Source organism: Sus scrofa, chromosome 1 (genome assembly GCF_054392235.1).
Source record: "Sus scrofa isolate SSC_HxYL_T2T_F1_AM1 chromosome 1, Sscrofa_HxYL_maternal_Yorkshire_Landrace_v2.0, whole genome shotgun sequence".
Taxonomy (NCBI): Eukaryota; Metazoa; Chordata; class Mammalia; order Artiodactyla; family Suidae; genus Sus; species Sus scrofa.
The window spans coordinates 67822985-67839941 of NC_139383.1; the positions used below are offsets into that span (position 1 = coordinate 67822985).

The 16957-nt window shown below is 38.2% G+C and overlaps 1 long non-coding RNA gene across 2 annotated transcripts in view; it reads left to right on the forward strand.

Moving 5' to 3' along the window:
* LOC110260404 (uncharacterized) overlaps window positions 1-16957 on the forward strand; it is a 249758-nt gene that overhangs the window by 13808 nt on the left and 218993 nt on the right. The window contains exon 3 of one of the 2 annotated variants that reach the window (XR_014806469.1): window positions 4365-4455. The exons of the other annotated variant lie outside the window; for it this stretch is intronic. This is a non-coding gene — a long non-coding RNA (uncharacterized LOC110260404). The remainder of the gene's footprint in view (window positions 1-4364; window positions 4456-16957) is intronic. 2 annotated transcript variants of the gene reach the window in all.

Sequence of the window (16957 nt, forward strand, 5' to 3'; positions counted from 1 at the left end):
CCCATGCAAAACAACTTACCTCAAAGCTACCTCATTACCCTAATACCACTTTTGCTCACCCTACAGTCTACTTACCACACAGCAACCAGAGTGAGCCTGTGAAAACAAAACAAGACATCACTATCCTGTTCAATACAATGGCTTCTCATCACATATATAATATCTGAAGACCTCTGTAGCCTGATGTCTTGCCCCTTGGTTATCTTTTAGATGCTGCCTTCTACACTCACCACTTTCTTCACTCTCTTTGCTTTACTCATGCTGCTTCCTTGATATTGTTGAATACATGAAGCAAGTTCCTGCCTCAGAATTGACACTCCAAATTTATATTCATTAACACTCAGATTTTTTTTAGTATCGATACAAAAGTCTTTGATGTTATTTAAAAGAAATTGTCAGCATTTTGTATTTTGCCTTAAGATAAAAAATATAAAACAAATAAAAACAAATAAAAACAAGGCCATAGCTAGCAGCTAAAACAATATGTTGGCAATGACTATGAAGATAAAAACAATAAAAATAACCATTTTCATATTAGAATCTTATTCCAGTTTAAGCTTCCACAAATTTTAATACTATTATAAAAGTTTATTTTACTTCATCATTTTAGAACTGATGTTTAAGAGGTTCTTATGGGGAAAGACCATATTTTTAATAAGCATTTATATTTCTTCATAATGAAAAAAGTCTATCCATGTATTCAATCTCATGTTATTGTATTTTATTGAAGTTATTTGTTGGAAGAATAAAAGATTTCTCAAAGGAAACAAATTATGTATTATGAATAGTAAAATAATCATATCTGAATGTTTCCATTGAATATGTATTAATTTAATAAAATTGCAGATGTAAGCAGGCCTTTATCAGCCTGCTACTCTAAACTCAGGGGAAGAAAAACTACTTTTAAGGAATAAAAGGTAAGTGAATGCATAATCGGAATTTAATTTTGTGCAGGATTTAAGTGCATTCAAATTAGAAGCCAAAAATGGCATATCAGAAAGCAGAGGAAGGGCAAAAAAGCCTTTTGGCATTCTGTGCAAGAATACTGAGGATTGAAGAAAAATTTCAAATCACCAGTGAAAATCGCAGGAGGATGGGGCAGGGTAGAGTTAGGAGATAGAGGTGATTGGGAGGTCACAGAGATTTCCCTGGAACATACTCTGTTCTATCTGTTTTGAGTGACACCTTCCTTTATCATATCTATCATGGAAATACTTTTTTGTTTTGTTTTAGATACACGAAGTTCTATTTCCCAAAGATACTATATTCTTTGAAGTGCTTTATTTTAGAAGCATCACAGTGAAACAGCTGAGCATTTTTAGGGTAGCGGCTCTGTAAAACCAACTACATGTTATGTGAGCTTATGCATTCATCTCAAGCAATTAAAAGTTAAATAGTAGTGGCCAGAGCAGACATCCTTGTCTTGTTCCTGATCTCAGGGGGAATTCTTTCAGCTTTTCACCATTGAGAATGATGTTAGCTCTGGGTTTGTCATACATGGCCTTTATTATATTGAGGTAGGTTCCCTCTATGCCCACTTTCTCAAGTAATTAAAAGTTAAACATAAAAAAGAATACAGGTGAGGGATATACATTTCATTTTTAAAAGTATGATTAATTGCATAACTAACATTGGTTAACACCAAAAAAATAATGTATAATTCGCCATTAGTCTTTTTGCCTCTCTGTGAAACCATATTTTTGTTTTTCCATACTCTCTTAATATTTTTGCCCAGGTGATGATAAAAATTTGTTATGGATTCAAATTTTTATTTATTTTTTTTTCTGTCTTTTTCAGGGTTGCACCCTTGGCATATGGAGGTTCCCAGGCTAGGGGTCGAAACAGAGCTGCGGCTGCCGGCCTATACCACAGCCACAGCAATGCCAGATCCCAGCCGAGTCTGCAACCTACACCACAGCTCATGGCAACACCGGATCCTTAACCCACTAAGCAAGGCCAGGGATCGAACCCACAACCTCATGGTTCCTAGTCAGATTCGTTTCCACTGAGCCACAACGGGAACTTTCCCAAATTTTAATTTTTAAAATGTGAACATTTGTATACTTGGCTTCAGCATTCTAAAATATTTTTGTCAGTGCATAATAATTCATCAAGTGAATGCATAATAAGACTTTCATCATTTGTGAATATTTAGGAAGCATGTATACTCTTAATTTTTGTGGAGTGTAGAGACATTTTAAAAACATTAATCTGGAGTTCCCGTCATGGCGCAGAGGAAATGAATCCGACTAGGAACCATGAGGTTGCGGATTCAATCCCTGGCCTTGCTCAGTGAGTTAAGGATCTGGCATTGCCTTGAGCTGTGGTGTGGGTCGAAGATGCGGCTCGGATCCCCCGTTGCTGTGGCTCAGGTATAGGCTGGTGGCTACAGCTCTGATTAGACGCCTTGTCTGGGAACCTCCATATGCCGTGGGTGCGACCCTAAAATACAAAAAGACAAACAAAACAACACAAACAAAAAAAATCCCATTAATCTGTGCAATTTAAATTAGTTGCAGTTTTTAGTCTGGTGAATAAAAAGTTGGTTAATACATGGTTAGGAATTCTATAGAGAGCTGTTGATCCAAAGGAAAAAAAATAATTTGAATTATATTTTTTCATAGTGAAATATAACATAGTCAATTATTTTAAAAATTCAGAACAATAAACATTATTTAATAATTAAGAAAAATACTCCAAAATATACTTTGGTTACTCAAAGCCTTTGAACAGTGAGGAGGAAAGAGTAAAGGGAGGCAGGCAAGAGCAAACTGGAAGTACAGGGATGTATATAAGGAGATGAGTGTCCTGGAAGAGACAGTAGTACAGATGAGTACTATAATCCCTGCTCGTTTTTCCTATCTACATAGCAGGAAGGTTGTATCCATCACCTGTGAAGTTCAGCCTACATGACAGCCTGGAACATCTCTGCCTTTAGGAGGAGAGAATGGGAGGGGCTCTACAGCAAGTCAGCTGCTGTCACTTTAACTTGGCAGCCTTTTTTCTTGCCCCCTTGTGTTGTCTGGTTCCCTTGTGCCTGAGTCTCAGCCTTGTTTCCTAAGAAGGGTATGCTATCTCCCATGGAGCTGAGCTTCATACTTGGTTTTCCTTGATTCAGTTCTACCTCTAAGAGTAGATTTCTCTTATTATCTTAGGGATATCTTGGAGGATGGGTAGAGCTCTGGATCTTTGATCATATTCTGTACGTGGACTGGACCTCCCATCTCTTGTTGAATTTTGCAGTATTGCAACTGATGTTAACTTTCCCTAACCATGTTGGGCTGCTCAGGTCTAGCTGCTCACCTGCCTTGACTGTGGATGGATATTTATTCTGTCTTCAAATGTAGGTTATCTCACTCTAGTCCATGTCACTGTCAGCCAAGATCCAGGGACAGCTCAACAAAGCTCAGTATAGTGTGGTGCTTAAAACCATCTTAATTGTCTGTTTTAAACATTCTTAAAATGATTGAAAAGCAAACTTTTAATAATGGTTTGCATAATTAACTATATTGTTTAGCAGAAAGTCAGCTGCAAAGGCTGCAGGACTGGACAGCGAAGTTCAATAGCTCATTTTAAATGATATGCAAAAGGTTTTCATACAAGTGTTAGAAATCAAGGGAAGATGAGGGTAAGTCACATATGAGAAAAGGACATACAATTTAAATCTAAAGGGCTCTCCCTTGTTCACTAAGACACTGGGTGAGATACTTAACAACCCTGAACCTCAGTTTCCTCATCAGGAAATTGCTGGTAATAGCCATCTAAAGAGCTGAGGGGGATTAAGTTGAGTAATAAATATATGGGGCTTTGTGATAGTGGATTGTATGTAAGTAGGATTTTTCCTATGTAAAAGCCCTGTGAAAAGGTCCCAAGCAAATTCTAAATTTGCTGGCTGTGCCCTAGGAAAATTCATTTACACACTAAATATCTTTAAGCTTTTCAAAAACATACTCCCCGTAGTCAAGTTGCTCACCATCTGATAAACCAGGTTTGAGGAGAGTCCTTGTAAGTTGAGCTACAGGACAAAAGATGAACCAATCCCTTGAATGATATTACTTGTAAGTGCTTAGAGTATTGTTTTGGAGCAGGTGACAAATTAGATTCAGAAAGCTGATGTTACCTATATGGTTTTATTTGTCTGGACATTAAATCATACAGAAATATAAAAAGGAAGGAAAGAAGCAAGATCCAAGCTGCCAAGTATTGATTGCTCTGATTGCTGAGGGAAAAAGGACTGCTAGAAGGAATAATTTTCTGCACCTAATTTGAAAGCTGAAAAGGCCAAAAAGAGATACCTCTCTCTGTGTCTTTATTCACTCAGCAAACATTTCTGAATCCCTACTCTCTGCTTTGTCTTATGTTAGGTTCCAGGAATTCAAAAGCATAGTCTCAGCCCTCCTGTGTCTGACTGGGAGGCACATATGGAAAGCATCACAATACAAGGTGCCAATCAAGGTATGTGCAGAGACTGTGAAAGCACTGAAGGGGAACAGTCGATTTTATTTATGGGGTCATGAAGGCTATTTAGGGTCTTAAAAAATGATCCAGATTCACAAAAAAATCTAAGGACTTTCCAGGCAGATGAGACTTAAGCAAAACCATGGGACATCTATAGAACCTGAGTGAGAAGGGGGAAGGATTGGAGTCAGAGATATAATTTGAGGTAGTCAGGTGAATGGTCAGCAAACTATGGCCCATGAGCTGGCCCACCATTTGTTTTAGTAAATAAAGTTTTATTGGAAAACAGCTGTACCCCCTAGTTTAGGTATCACTTACAGCTGCTTTCAAGCTATAACAGCAGAATTGGTAGATGTGAAAGACAGCATATAGCCTGCATATGTAAAGTATTTATTATATGGCCCATAACAGGAAGAGTTTGCTGAATCTTGGTTCAAGTAATAAATGGTAAAGGATTGAACTAGGGAAGTAGCATGCAATGGAGACAAGAAGATTTGTGAAGCATTTTAGAGAGAAGTTTGCTTTTTTTTCCCCCAAAGAATATATTTTTATTGCTCTTTTTGCTTTTTATTACTTCATATCCCTATAGAAGTAATGGATATTTATTGTAACCAATTTAAATAATGCAGTGTGTGTAAAACAAATAGTAGAAAAATTCAAACAATAACAAATTGTAAAGAGGAAGTGAATGTCCTTGGAAGCAACAACTGTTAACAGTTTGAGGTACATTTTTTCCAAGAGTTTTTCATGCATATGTATTTATTTATATTCATTTGCTTTTATAAATAGAGCCATTTTATACAGACTATTCTGTAATCTGCTTTTATTACTTAACAGTATCTTAATAGCCATATCATGATATATGCATCTATCTCAGATTCATTAACAGTTTTATATTTTAATTTGTAGAAAAGTCCAGTTTAATAATTAATTGAGTCTAAAGATGTTTATTGAGAAAGAGTGTATATCTATGCAATTGTTTACCTTGCCCTCCTATCCACACATCTCCTGAGAACTGCTTCCCTGTCCTCCATTTATGTACCATGACTGCCCCTTGTACTAGCAGTAGTTAATCTGCTTTCTTGGCCTCCATTCTTTGGTTCCAGTGTGGGCATTTAACATGAGTCAGCTATGACAGAAGTAGCTGTCACTAAAATTTGGGTTTCCATTTCCACAATACAGTTGGAGAAACTGAAACACAGGTCAGATAATGTCCAGATATTAGAATGTGTTTTGCAAAGAATGCCAGCTGTCTACCAAAAGCTGGTCTCCCTTTCTTACTGTGTATACAGACAAACTACACTTTCTAGACTCTCTTGGTTATATGTGGTCAAAGTAACTCAATTCTCACCAATGGAATATTGGTGGAAGGAATGCTTTCTATTATATTAGTTATCTTTTGCTGCGTAACAAATTATAGCCTAAGAGAACAATAAACATTTCATAAGGGAATGCATCCTGCCATGTGCACCCTGCTGCTGCTGGTGGCTGATATCTAAGCTCATTAGCGCCAAGACCTGGCATCACCAACAGCCTGCAGCTCCAGTGTTTGGACGCCTCAGGCCAAACACCCAACTACACAGGGACACAGTCCCACACATCAGCAGATGGGCTTGTTAAAGACCAAAGAGCGGGAGTTCCTGTCGTGGCGCAGTGGTTAACGAATCCGACTAGGAACCATGAGGTTGCGGGTTTGGTCCCTGCCCTTGCTCAGTGGGTTAACGATCTGGCGTTGCCGTGGGCTGTGGTGTAGGTTGCAGACGCGGCTCGGATCCCGCGTTGCTGTGGCCCTGGCATAGGCCGGTGGCTACAGCTCCGATTAGACCCCTAGCCTGGGAACCTCCATATGCCGTGGGAGCAGCCCAAAGAAATAGCAAAAAGACAAAAAAAAAAAAAAAGAACAAAAAACACCGAAGAGCCTCAGCCACCTTTGGATATACCCCTAGACACAGTCCTGCCCACCAGAAGGCCAAGACCCATCTCCACCCAGCAGTGAGCAGGCACCGGCCCCTCCTGCCAGGAAGCCACACAGGCCTCTAGACCTTCCACCAGGAGGAAGAAACCAGAGCAAGGAAACTACTATCCTGCAATGCAGACCAGACTGTATCCTGGGGCTATCTGGGCCCTGGTCCTGTCCACTGCCAGGCCAATACCACCTGGGGAATACGCAGACTTCATACCCAACTGTGTCAGGAACTGGATCTGGAATGTGCTCTGGGACCCCTGGACTGTGCAGCTAGACTCCAGGAACCAGCTCTGCTGCCAGTAGGCACTCACCACAGGATGTGGCTTTACCTGCCAATGGGTGGGCAATAACTCCAGAGTCTTCAGGACTCTGACTCCGCCCACCAGTGAGGCCCCCTAGGAATCTGCAACCAGCCACTTTGTGACCAGGCCCCACTAAACAGCAGCCAAGATGATCTGCACGGGATACTGCCTGGCAACCAACCTGGGTAAAGGCCAGCCGAGGCAGGGGCCAACCAAGCCTGCTAGACCGCCCACATAGACCACCACAACAGAAAGACCCACTTAACCATCTTAGGGGGAACCCCTAAAGCATATAGCTTCAGTGATGAGAGAGGAGTGCACTGCTAAGATGCATAGGGTGCCACCTGCCCAGGGCCATTTCTCCAAGGTCAAGAAACCTACCATATTACGTAAAAATACAAATAGCAACTTAGATCTCTGACCTTTGACAGTTCTTTTCTTTCTTTCTTTTATTTATTTATTTTTTATTTGTGTAATGATTTTTATTTTTTTAATTATAGCTGGTTAACAGTGTTCTGTCCATTTTCTACTGTACAGCATGGTGACCCAGTTACACATACATGTATACATTCTTTTTTCTCTCATTATCTTGCTCCATCATAAGTGACTAGACATAGTTCCCAGTGCTGCACAGCAGGATCTCATTGCTAATCCATTCCAAAGGCAATTGTTTGCATCTATTAACCCCAAGCTCCCAATCCATCCCACTCCCACCCCCTCCCCTTGGCAGCCACAAGTCTATTCTCCAAGTTTATGATTTTCTTTTCTGTGGAAAGGTTTATTTGTGCTGGATATTAGATTCAAGTTATAGGTGATATCACATGGTATTTTTCTTTCTCTTTCTGACTTACTTCACTCAGTATGAGAGTTTCTAGTTCTATCCATGTTGCTGCAAGTGGCATTATTTTGTTCTTTTTTATGGCTAAGTAGTATTCCATTGTGTATATATACCACATCTTCCTAATCCAATCATCTGTCGATGGACATTTGGGTTGTTTCCATGTCTTGGCTATTGTGAATAGTGCTGCAATGAACATGCAGGTGTACGTGTCTTTTTTAAGGAAAGTTTTGTCCAGGCATATGCCCAAGAGTGGGATTGCTGGGTCATATGGCAGTTCTATGTATAGATTTCTAAGTTACCTCCATAATGTTTTCCATAGTGGTTGTACTAATTCACATTCCCACCAACAGTGCAGGGGGGTTCCCTTTTCTCCACACCCCTTCCAGCACTTGTTATTTGTGGAGTTATTAATGACGGCCATTCTGAATGGTGTGAGGTGGTATCTTGTGGTAGTTTTGACTTGCATTTCTCTAATAATCAGGGATGTTGAGCATTTTTTCATGTGCTTGTTGGCCATCTGTACATCTTCCTTGGAGAAATGTCTGTTCAGGTCTTTTGCCCATTTTTCCATTGGGTGATTGGCTTTTTTGCTGTTGACTTGTATAAGCTGTTTGTATATTTTAGAGATTAAGCCCTTGTCAGTTGCATCATTTGAAATTATTTTCTCCCATTCTGTAAGTTGTCTTTTTGGTTTTGTCTTTTGGTCTCCTTTGCTGTGCAAAAGCTTGTCAGTTTGATTATGTCCCACTGGTTTATTTTTGCTTTTATTTCTAATTTAAAAGTTAATAGCAACTGTATGCTGGAGGAGTTCCTATCATGGCAGAGTCGAAACGAATCTGACTAGGAACCATGAGGTTGCAGGTTCGATCCCTGGCCTTGCTCAGTGGGTTAAGGATCCGACATTGCCGTGAGCTGTGGTGTAGGTTGCAGACGCAGCTTGGATCTGGCATTGCTGTGGCTGTGATATAGCCCGGCAGTCGTAGGTCCGATTAGGCCCCTAGCCTAGGAACCTCCGCATGGCGGGGGGTGCAGCCCTAAAAGGACAAAAGACAAAAAAAAAAAAAAAAAGCAACTGTATGCCAATAAATGAGATAATTAGATTTCCCAATTCATCCTATGAGGCAAAAATTACTCTAGTAACAAAATGAAAGTTAACCAAAAAAGAAAACTACATGTAATTATTCATCATAATATAGTTGAAACACTATAAACAAAAATTTTTGCAAATACAATAAAAATATGTAAAAAGGATAATGCAGGCATATCTCATTTTATTGCACTTGATTTTTTTTATTGTGCTTCACACCACATATTGCTTTTTTTTTTTTTTTTATAAATTGTAGGATTGTGACACTTCTACATCAAGCAAAACTTTCAGTACTATTTTTTCCAACAGCATTTGCTCACCTTATGTCTCTGTCACATTTTGGTAATTCTCGTAATATGTCAAACTTGTTCATCATTATTATATTTGTTATGGTGATCTATGATCAGTGATATTTGATGTTACTATTATGCCTCATTGAAGGCTCAGATGATGCTTAGCATTTTTTAGCAATAAAGTATTTTTTAGTTAAGGTCTATATATTTTTTAGACTTAATGCTATTGCATACTTAATTACATTATAGTGTAAACATAATTTTTATATACACTGGGAAACCAAAAAATTCATGTGACTCACTTTATCACATTACTCACTTTATCACTGTGGTGGTCTGGTACTGAACAAACCCATATTATCTCTGAGGTATGCCTGCATATCATGATCAAATGGGGCTTACTCTAGAAATACAAAATTGATTTAACATTTGAAAACCAATGAATATGGAGTTCCCATCGTGGCGCAGTGGTTATCGAATCCGACCAGGAACCATGAGGTTGCGGGTTCGGTCCCTGCCCTTGCTCAGTGGGTTGACGATCCGGCGTTGCCGTGAGCTGTGGTGTAGGTTGCAGACGCGGCTCGGATCCCACGTTGCTGTGGCTCTGGCGTAGGCCAGTGGCGACAGCTCCGATTCGGCCCCTAGCCTGGGAACCTCCATATGCCGCAGGAGCGGCCCAAGAAATAGCAAAAAGACAAAAAAGAAAACCAATGAATATAATTCACCACATCAACAAACTAAATAAGAAAAATCATATAATTATATCAGTAGATACAGAAGAGCATAGGAGAAAACACTGGGTGACATGAGAGTTTTTTTAGGATAACAAAATTACCATCCATTAGCAAACAAATTGAGAAACCGGGTTCCAAAATTCACCACTTTTGCTTTGCAAGAGACATAGCTCTTGAAGAATTAAAGATGAAACAGGCTGGGTGGAAAATATTTGCAAATCATATTTTGATAAATGACATAGCCACACTATGCAAAGAACTTTCAAAACTTAATAGTAAGAAAACAAGCAAATCACAAAAATAAGCAAAAACATTTGAATATACTTTATTAAAGAAGATTTATAAATGGAAAAGAAGCACATGAAAAATGTTCCACATCATTAGTAATTAAGGAATTGCAAATTGAAACCACTATACACCTACTAGAATGGATAAAATTAAAAAGAATGATATGGTGAAGGTGTATAGAAAATGGAATTCTCATATACTGTTCATGGGTATATAAAATAATACAACCACTTTTAAACAGCTTGACAGTTCTTAAGAAATTAAACATATACTTTCCATATGATCCAGTGATTTCATTTCTAGGAATTTACCAAAAGAAATTAAAACAGGTATCCACACAAAGATATGTACACAAGTGTTCATAGCAAGATTATTTGCAATAGCTAAAACTTGGAAACTGCTCTAATGCCTATAAAAAGGTAAATGAATAAATAAAATATGAATTATCTTATGGTAGCATACTCCTCAGCACCACGCTTGGAATTATGCTCAGTGATACCTGCTTCCCCAGCAGGGGAAAACAGGAGACAATAGAGTAGAAGATGATTCAAAAAAAAAAAAAAAAAAAAAAAGCAAAACCCTTTGAAAGCAGCCAAAGCCAAAAATAGGTTATTGGCACAGGAGAATGATTGCTTCAGTGGAGCATGCCAGTGGAGGGCCCTGTAACTTAGGCCGGGACATGCTTGCTATATAGCATATTTTCACACAAAGTGGTACATAACATTGAGATGTGCTCATTTGAGAGCGTTTGATCTACTGTCATATGTCTATTGAATATTTTCTGTGTTATTGACTTTCCTTTTATCTTGATAATAATCTCATGTTTCTATATTGTGTTCATTGAGCTTAGATGTGAGGAATTGGTGAAGAGTTGAAACTTTCCAGTTTTTCAATAAGGGCTTTAAAAGACTGATGCCCTTTATATGTAATTTGAGTCTTCTGCTGTGGAAGTGAGTTGGAAATAAGTAATTTTTTGCCATCTTCTACTATTTACTTGAGCTATGGGATTTTAAGCAAATGATTAAATATTATCTCTGCCCTTTGAAATTTTGAGTATCAAATTAACTACTATTAGTTATGCTTCAACTGTTCCAATCTTTAAATCTCAAAAATAAAACTCCATTCTGAATGGGGCATGTTAGCATCAAATACTAGAAAACCTTCTCTTGATATAGGATGTTCCTACCCAGGTAATATAAAATCAAATGCAAACTTTGGCTTATTGTGCCATAGTTTCCTCACCGTGAGTTGGAAAGAGCTGCTTATAAAATAAATTCCTTTGTAGTATACATCACATAACATTTTTGGTTTCTTCCTGTCAAACCAATTACACACTTTTCTTCTAAATACAAAAGATAAGAATAACTCCAGGCAGCCTAGACTTGCCTCATATTGATCAGAGTCAATGGTTTTGCTGTTGGCTTTATACAAAGTTAGGAAATAAGGACAAGAAATTGGCTTAATGATAGTATCTTGTGGTATTCTTGACACTTTGCCAATATTTGTGCATGATTTTTGACCACATGCTTTGTTGCTGACTTTCTAACCATCACTTCCCAGGCCCGTAGGCTGGTGTAATTTAGTGTAGTCTCTTAGTCTCAGGTATATCTCTTAATCTGAAAAAAAAACCCTAGATCATGGTGTAATTCTAATTCACAGTGCTTTGTTTGTTTCAGTTTATAAGGGAAGTAAAAAAAGCAGAAAACAAAATTATGGGCAAACATTTCAAAAATATATACCATTAGTCACAGAGAGTATTTGGTGAGGTTGCGTGTAATTCTGTGTAACTATCAGCACTAAAAGAGTGCAAAAAAAAGTAATATCTTACAAAGTTTAGATCCTTTGCCCTCTTCCTGACAGGAAATTCAAAGGCAATTCCAGGATCCTTCAGCAGAAGGTTATCTAACCATATATGTAGCTAAAATGTAATGTTGAATTCAGATAATAGCACTTCTGCTCAAGTAAATTAAAAGAAAAATGTGCTGAGCTACTCTTAAGAAAGGATCCAGAGAGATAAAAACAAATTATATATAAGATATCTGTTTCATGTACTTTGTACAGGGAGATGTAAAAAACTGTTATCTTAACAGCTGGTATTGGAGTTCCTTTGATTTTATTGAGGAAATGCTTAGATAAAAATCACTTGACATGGAAAATGAGATCCTAAGGGCATGGATTATCAGGAGTCAAACAAATGAAGGGAAAAGCTTAGCTTCTATTTGTGATAAATAAGAATTTGAGGAAAGGGGAAAGAGCACACCAGAGAGAGAGGGGGAAAAAAAAGTGTAGGTGAGTATCTTTAAAAGCAAAGATGTCTCATGTTCATTATTCTGATATGTGAACTCCTTGCTCGGCTGCCCCAAATCCTAAGCAGTTATGGGAGTTCTGTTTTACAAGATGAGAAAAGGGACTGATTTCCTCAAATGGCTTTGTATTAGTTTCTTTCTTTCTTTCTTTTGGCAATAGGTTTTATTTATTTATTTTAATTTTTAAAAATTATAGTCGATTTACAATGTCATGCCAATTTGTGCTGTACAGCAGAGTGACCCAGTCATCCATATATATGCATTCCTTTTCTTTTATTATCTTCCATTATGGCCCATCCCAAGAGATTGTGTATAGTTCTCTGCAGTATACACTAGGACCTCAGTGCTTATCCATTGTAAATGTAATAGGTTGCACCTACTGTGTTAGTTTCTTATTACTCCTATGACAGATTAACATAAGTTTAGTGGCTTAAAACAACAAGTTTATTATCTTACTGTTCTGGAGGTCAGAAGTCCAAAATTGGGTCCTACAGGCTACAATGAAATGTCAGCTGGACTGGTTCCTTCTGGAGGCTCTAGGGGAGTATCTGTCCCTTGTCTTTCTCACCTTCTAGAGGCTTCCTACATTCTTTGGCTTGTGGTCCTTTCCTCCACCTTCTGAGCTAATAGCGTCAAGTCTTCAAATCTCTCTTTCTGATCTCTGCTTCTGTTGTCACCTCTTCTCTGACTTGGCCTCTCAACTCTCTTGCTTTCCTCTTTCCCTTATAAGGACCCTTGTGATCTTATTGGCCCTACTCACATAATACAGATTTATCTCTTCATGTCAAGATTCTTTTTTTTTTTTTTTTTTTTTTTTGTCTTTTTAGGGCCACACCATGGCATATGGAAGTTCCCAGGCTAGGGGTGGAATCAGAGCTACGCTGCTGGCCTATGCCACAGCTGCAGCAATGCTGGATCTGAGCCGAATCTGTGACCTACACCACAGCTCACAGCAACGCCAGATCCTTAACCCCCTGAGTGAGGCCAGGGATTGAACCTGCAACCTCATGGTTCCTTGTCAGATTCATTTCCACTGTGCCACGATGGGAACTCCTCAAGATTCTGAATCACAACTGCAAAGTCCCTTTTCCCATGCAAGGTAACATATTCACAGGTTTTGGGGATTAGTATGTGACATTTGGGGGCAAGGGGCGGTCCATGACTTTGCTCTGTGGAGGAAAAGAGAAAGTGTGGGTAGAACACTGTCATGATCTGTAAAGTGCACCCATCCAGTGGAAGCAGGGGGCTTGACACCAGAGGGAGTCCTGAGAATGTGCCTTTCTTAATTTTTGAGCCAGGGCAATGACATGATCATAACATCTGTGCTTTAGGAAGATGGTTTAGATGGACTATAGCATCAAGATAAATAGCAAAGTAGTTAAGTAACAGTTCAAGAAAACAATAAGTTTGTCACAAAGCAGTACATGATTAATTACCAAAGGGATTCTACAGATAATAATTGCTATTGGAATTTTTAAAAGGTGAATTTGGATAATGGTGATTTGTGAAACTGTTCTAATAAGGCCAAGGACACGACTTTTGATTTTTTTGTGGATCAGAATGTTCTATGGCTTAGTTAAATGCTTAATCATGACCAGCCATCTTGCAAGTGGGAGGTGGGAGAGGCATTAGAAAAAAATTAAGTAAAAAAGCAAGGCGGAGTGGTACTAACATTTCATTTCTACTGAGAAAAATCCCAGTCTTCATGTCTTTCTGATGATAGGTTAGTAGGTTAGTACTTCATATATTAAATATGATATTTTACGCATAAAATTAAAAAGCAGGTTTTGTTAAGATTCATGCCTCTGTAAATGTAAACACATTTAATTTTTTGATCATAGACATGCTTCTAAATATTTGTGTAAATAAAATGTATGTAAATTCCCTAATATTTCAAATTTATTTCTTATGTGAATTTTATGAAAAAGGCAGTATGCAATTTTTCCCTGAAGAGAAAATTTATGTAAGAATAAATGTTATAATATGAAATTCGCTTGATGAACATAAATTTAGAGCAAATTAGGAAAGGTCAGTGGTTTAATGTGTAGAATGTGGGCTCTGAAATATAATAGTGGATCTTTTGATTAGTTGAGTGGTTTTATGTAATTTAACTTCTCTGAGTCTCTGGTTCTGTTTTATAAAACAGATATAATAAAGCCTATTTTTAGGATTGTTTTGAGGATTAGAGATTATATATGTATTGTAAACAGATGGTACTTTTATCAGCTATTATCCTGATTCAGATGTTCAACATCAGTAACCTGATTTAGCCGTCTCCATAACAAGGGCACACCTGCTGTTAGGTCCAGGTGAATTACATTTAAGGTATGACTTCAAACAGCCTTACAATTATCTCTTCTCTCATCACTTTGAAAATATTGTCCCTCTGTTTTCTACCTTCCATCATTTCTATTGTCTGCTGCATGTCCAGTTGTCTTTCCTTTGTAGGTAACCCTGGCTGAAAAGGGCAAATCACAAATGTTAGATGGGTAATGTGAACAGTTACAAGTGTCATGGTTTTAACATGGTAAAAATGAACCAGTTGCTCATAAAGGTACATAAAATTCTTGCTGATACTAGAGAGAATTTCTTCCTTTGAGGCTTTGTAGAAAAACACATAACGAACACAATTCTCAATATTTACTTCCCTAACTAGTTTAAAATAGGCCCTCATCCTTCATCACTGTAGTCTCTTATTCTCATGCAGTTTTTTTCATAGGACTGGCTGCTTCTTGACACTGAGTTTTATATGTATGTATTGTCTTGTTCCCCACCTCCCAGCCTAGAATGTTAGCTGCTCTATCTGGCCGAATAACTTCGGTGTTTGTGGCTTCGTTCAAAATGATTTCTGGAGTTCCCGTCGTGGCGCAGTGGTTAACGAATCCGACTAGGAACCATGAGGTTGCGGGTTCGGTCCCTGCCCTTGCTCAGTGGGTTAACGATCCGGCGTTGCCGTGAGCTGTGGTGTAGGTTGCAGACGTGGCTCGGATCCCGCGTTGCTGTGGCTCTGGCGTAGGCCAGTGGCTACAGCTCCAATTCGACCCCTAGCCTGGGAACCTACATATGCCGCGGGAGCGGCCCAAAGAAATAGCAAAAAGACAAAAAAAAAAAAAAAAAAGGCAAAATGATTTCTGAGTGTGTTTGCTAGGGCTGTCATAACAAAATACTACAGGCTGGGTGGCTTAAACAGAATAAATTTATTTTCCCAATGTTCTGGAGACTAGGTGTCCAAGATCAAGGTGTCAGTAGGTTTTGTCTCTTGCAGGTGGCCACCTTCTGGCTGTGTCTACACACGAACTTTCTCTGTGCATGTGCACCCCTGGAGTGTTATTCTAAGAGCACCTGTCATAGTGGATTAGGATCCCATGCTTATGGTCTTATAACTCTTAACTACCTCTTTAAAGACTGTTTCCAAATAGAATCATTCAGAGGTACTGTATGTTAGGGCTTCAACTTATGAACTTGGAACTTGGTGGACTGGGGGAGAAGCGGGCATAGATAAGTCCATAACTCTGAGAAAGGAAGTCTCATTGGCTTAGTTTAGGCTCACAGAAGTCAAAATAGTGAGGAAAGAGTAATCAATACCCAGAAGAAGATAGGAGAAAAACTGTTGGTTATTTAAAAACAACAACAACAACAAACTGGTAGCTAACATGTGTTCCTTAAGGAACTCAAAAGTCAGCTATTTTATGTTACTAGTGAATTGCAGAGACAAAACTCTGGTTTCAGATTTTTTTTTTTTTTTTTTTGTGGTAAAAAAGATGTGCTATTTACTTTTTTTTTTTTTTACCATTTTTAAGTGTGGAGTGTAGTATTGTTACCTGAAAACACATTGTTGTACAAGAGACTGCTAGAAATTTTTTTTATTTTGCAAAACTGAAACTTTTTCCACTGAACTCTTTTTCCACTGAAACTCTTTTTCCCCTTTTTCCCTCCCCCAACCCCCTGGCACCACAATTCATCTTTCTGATTCTAAGAGTTTGACAGTTTTAGATACCTGACATAAGTGGATTCATGCAGTATTTGTTCTTCTGTGACTGGCTTACTGCACTTAGCATAATGTCAAAGTTCATTTGTGCGTAGCATAGGCTTTTTTCACAGCTGAATAATTTCAGTGATTTTTTTTGTTTCAATGATTTTTTTTCAGTGATTTTTTTTTGTTTCAGTGATTTTTAAAAAGGCAACAATAAATTTTACCAAAGTATCTTATCGCCTTTACTTCAGATTTCTCTTGCAACATCTTTTGAACGTCTCTCCTCTTATTTAGGTCCATATTTGTTTTTAATATAAGTCTTTACGTAGTGAATACGGTTCAATCACATAAGAAATAGTGTTTCTGTGTTTTCATGAAAACTAATGATTGGGCTTACTTTCAGGTTTTCTTACTCTCTTCCTTTCTTACTTCCTTTTGCCTCCCACCCTTTTCCTTTCTTTGTTGTGTATTCATTAAGTGCCTACCTTGCATCAGCCATTGTGGTAAGAATTGAGAATTCAAGAAAATTTCTCCTGCAGCAAAGTTTCCAAGGTATTATAGATCTGAGAATAGTTTATCGTGCCTTTACATTTTAATAGCTACAGAGAAAATTCTAGATTCTAAATTCCTGCTCTTTGGAGTTCCCCAGTGGCTCAGTGGGCTGATGATCTGCCTGTTGTCACTATAGAGGCTTGAATCGCTGCTGTGG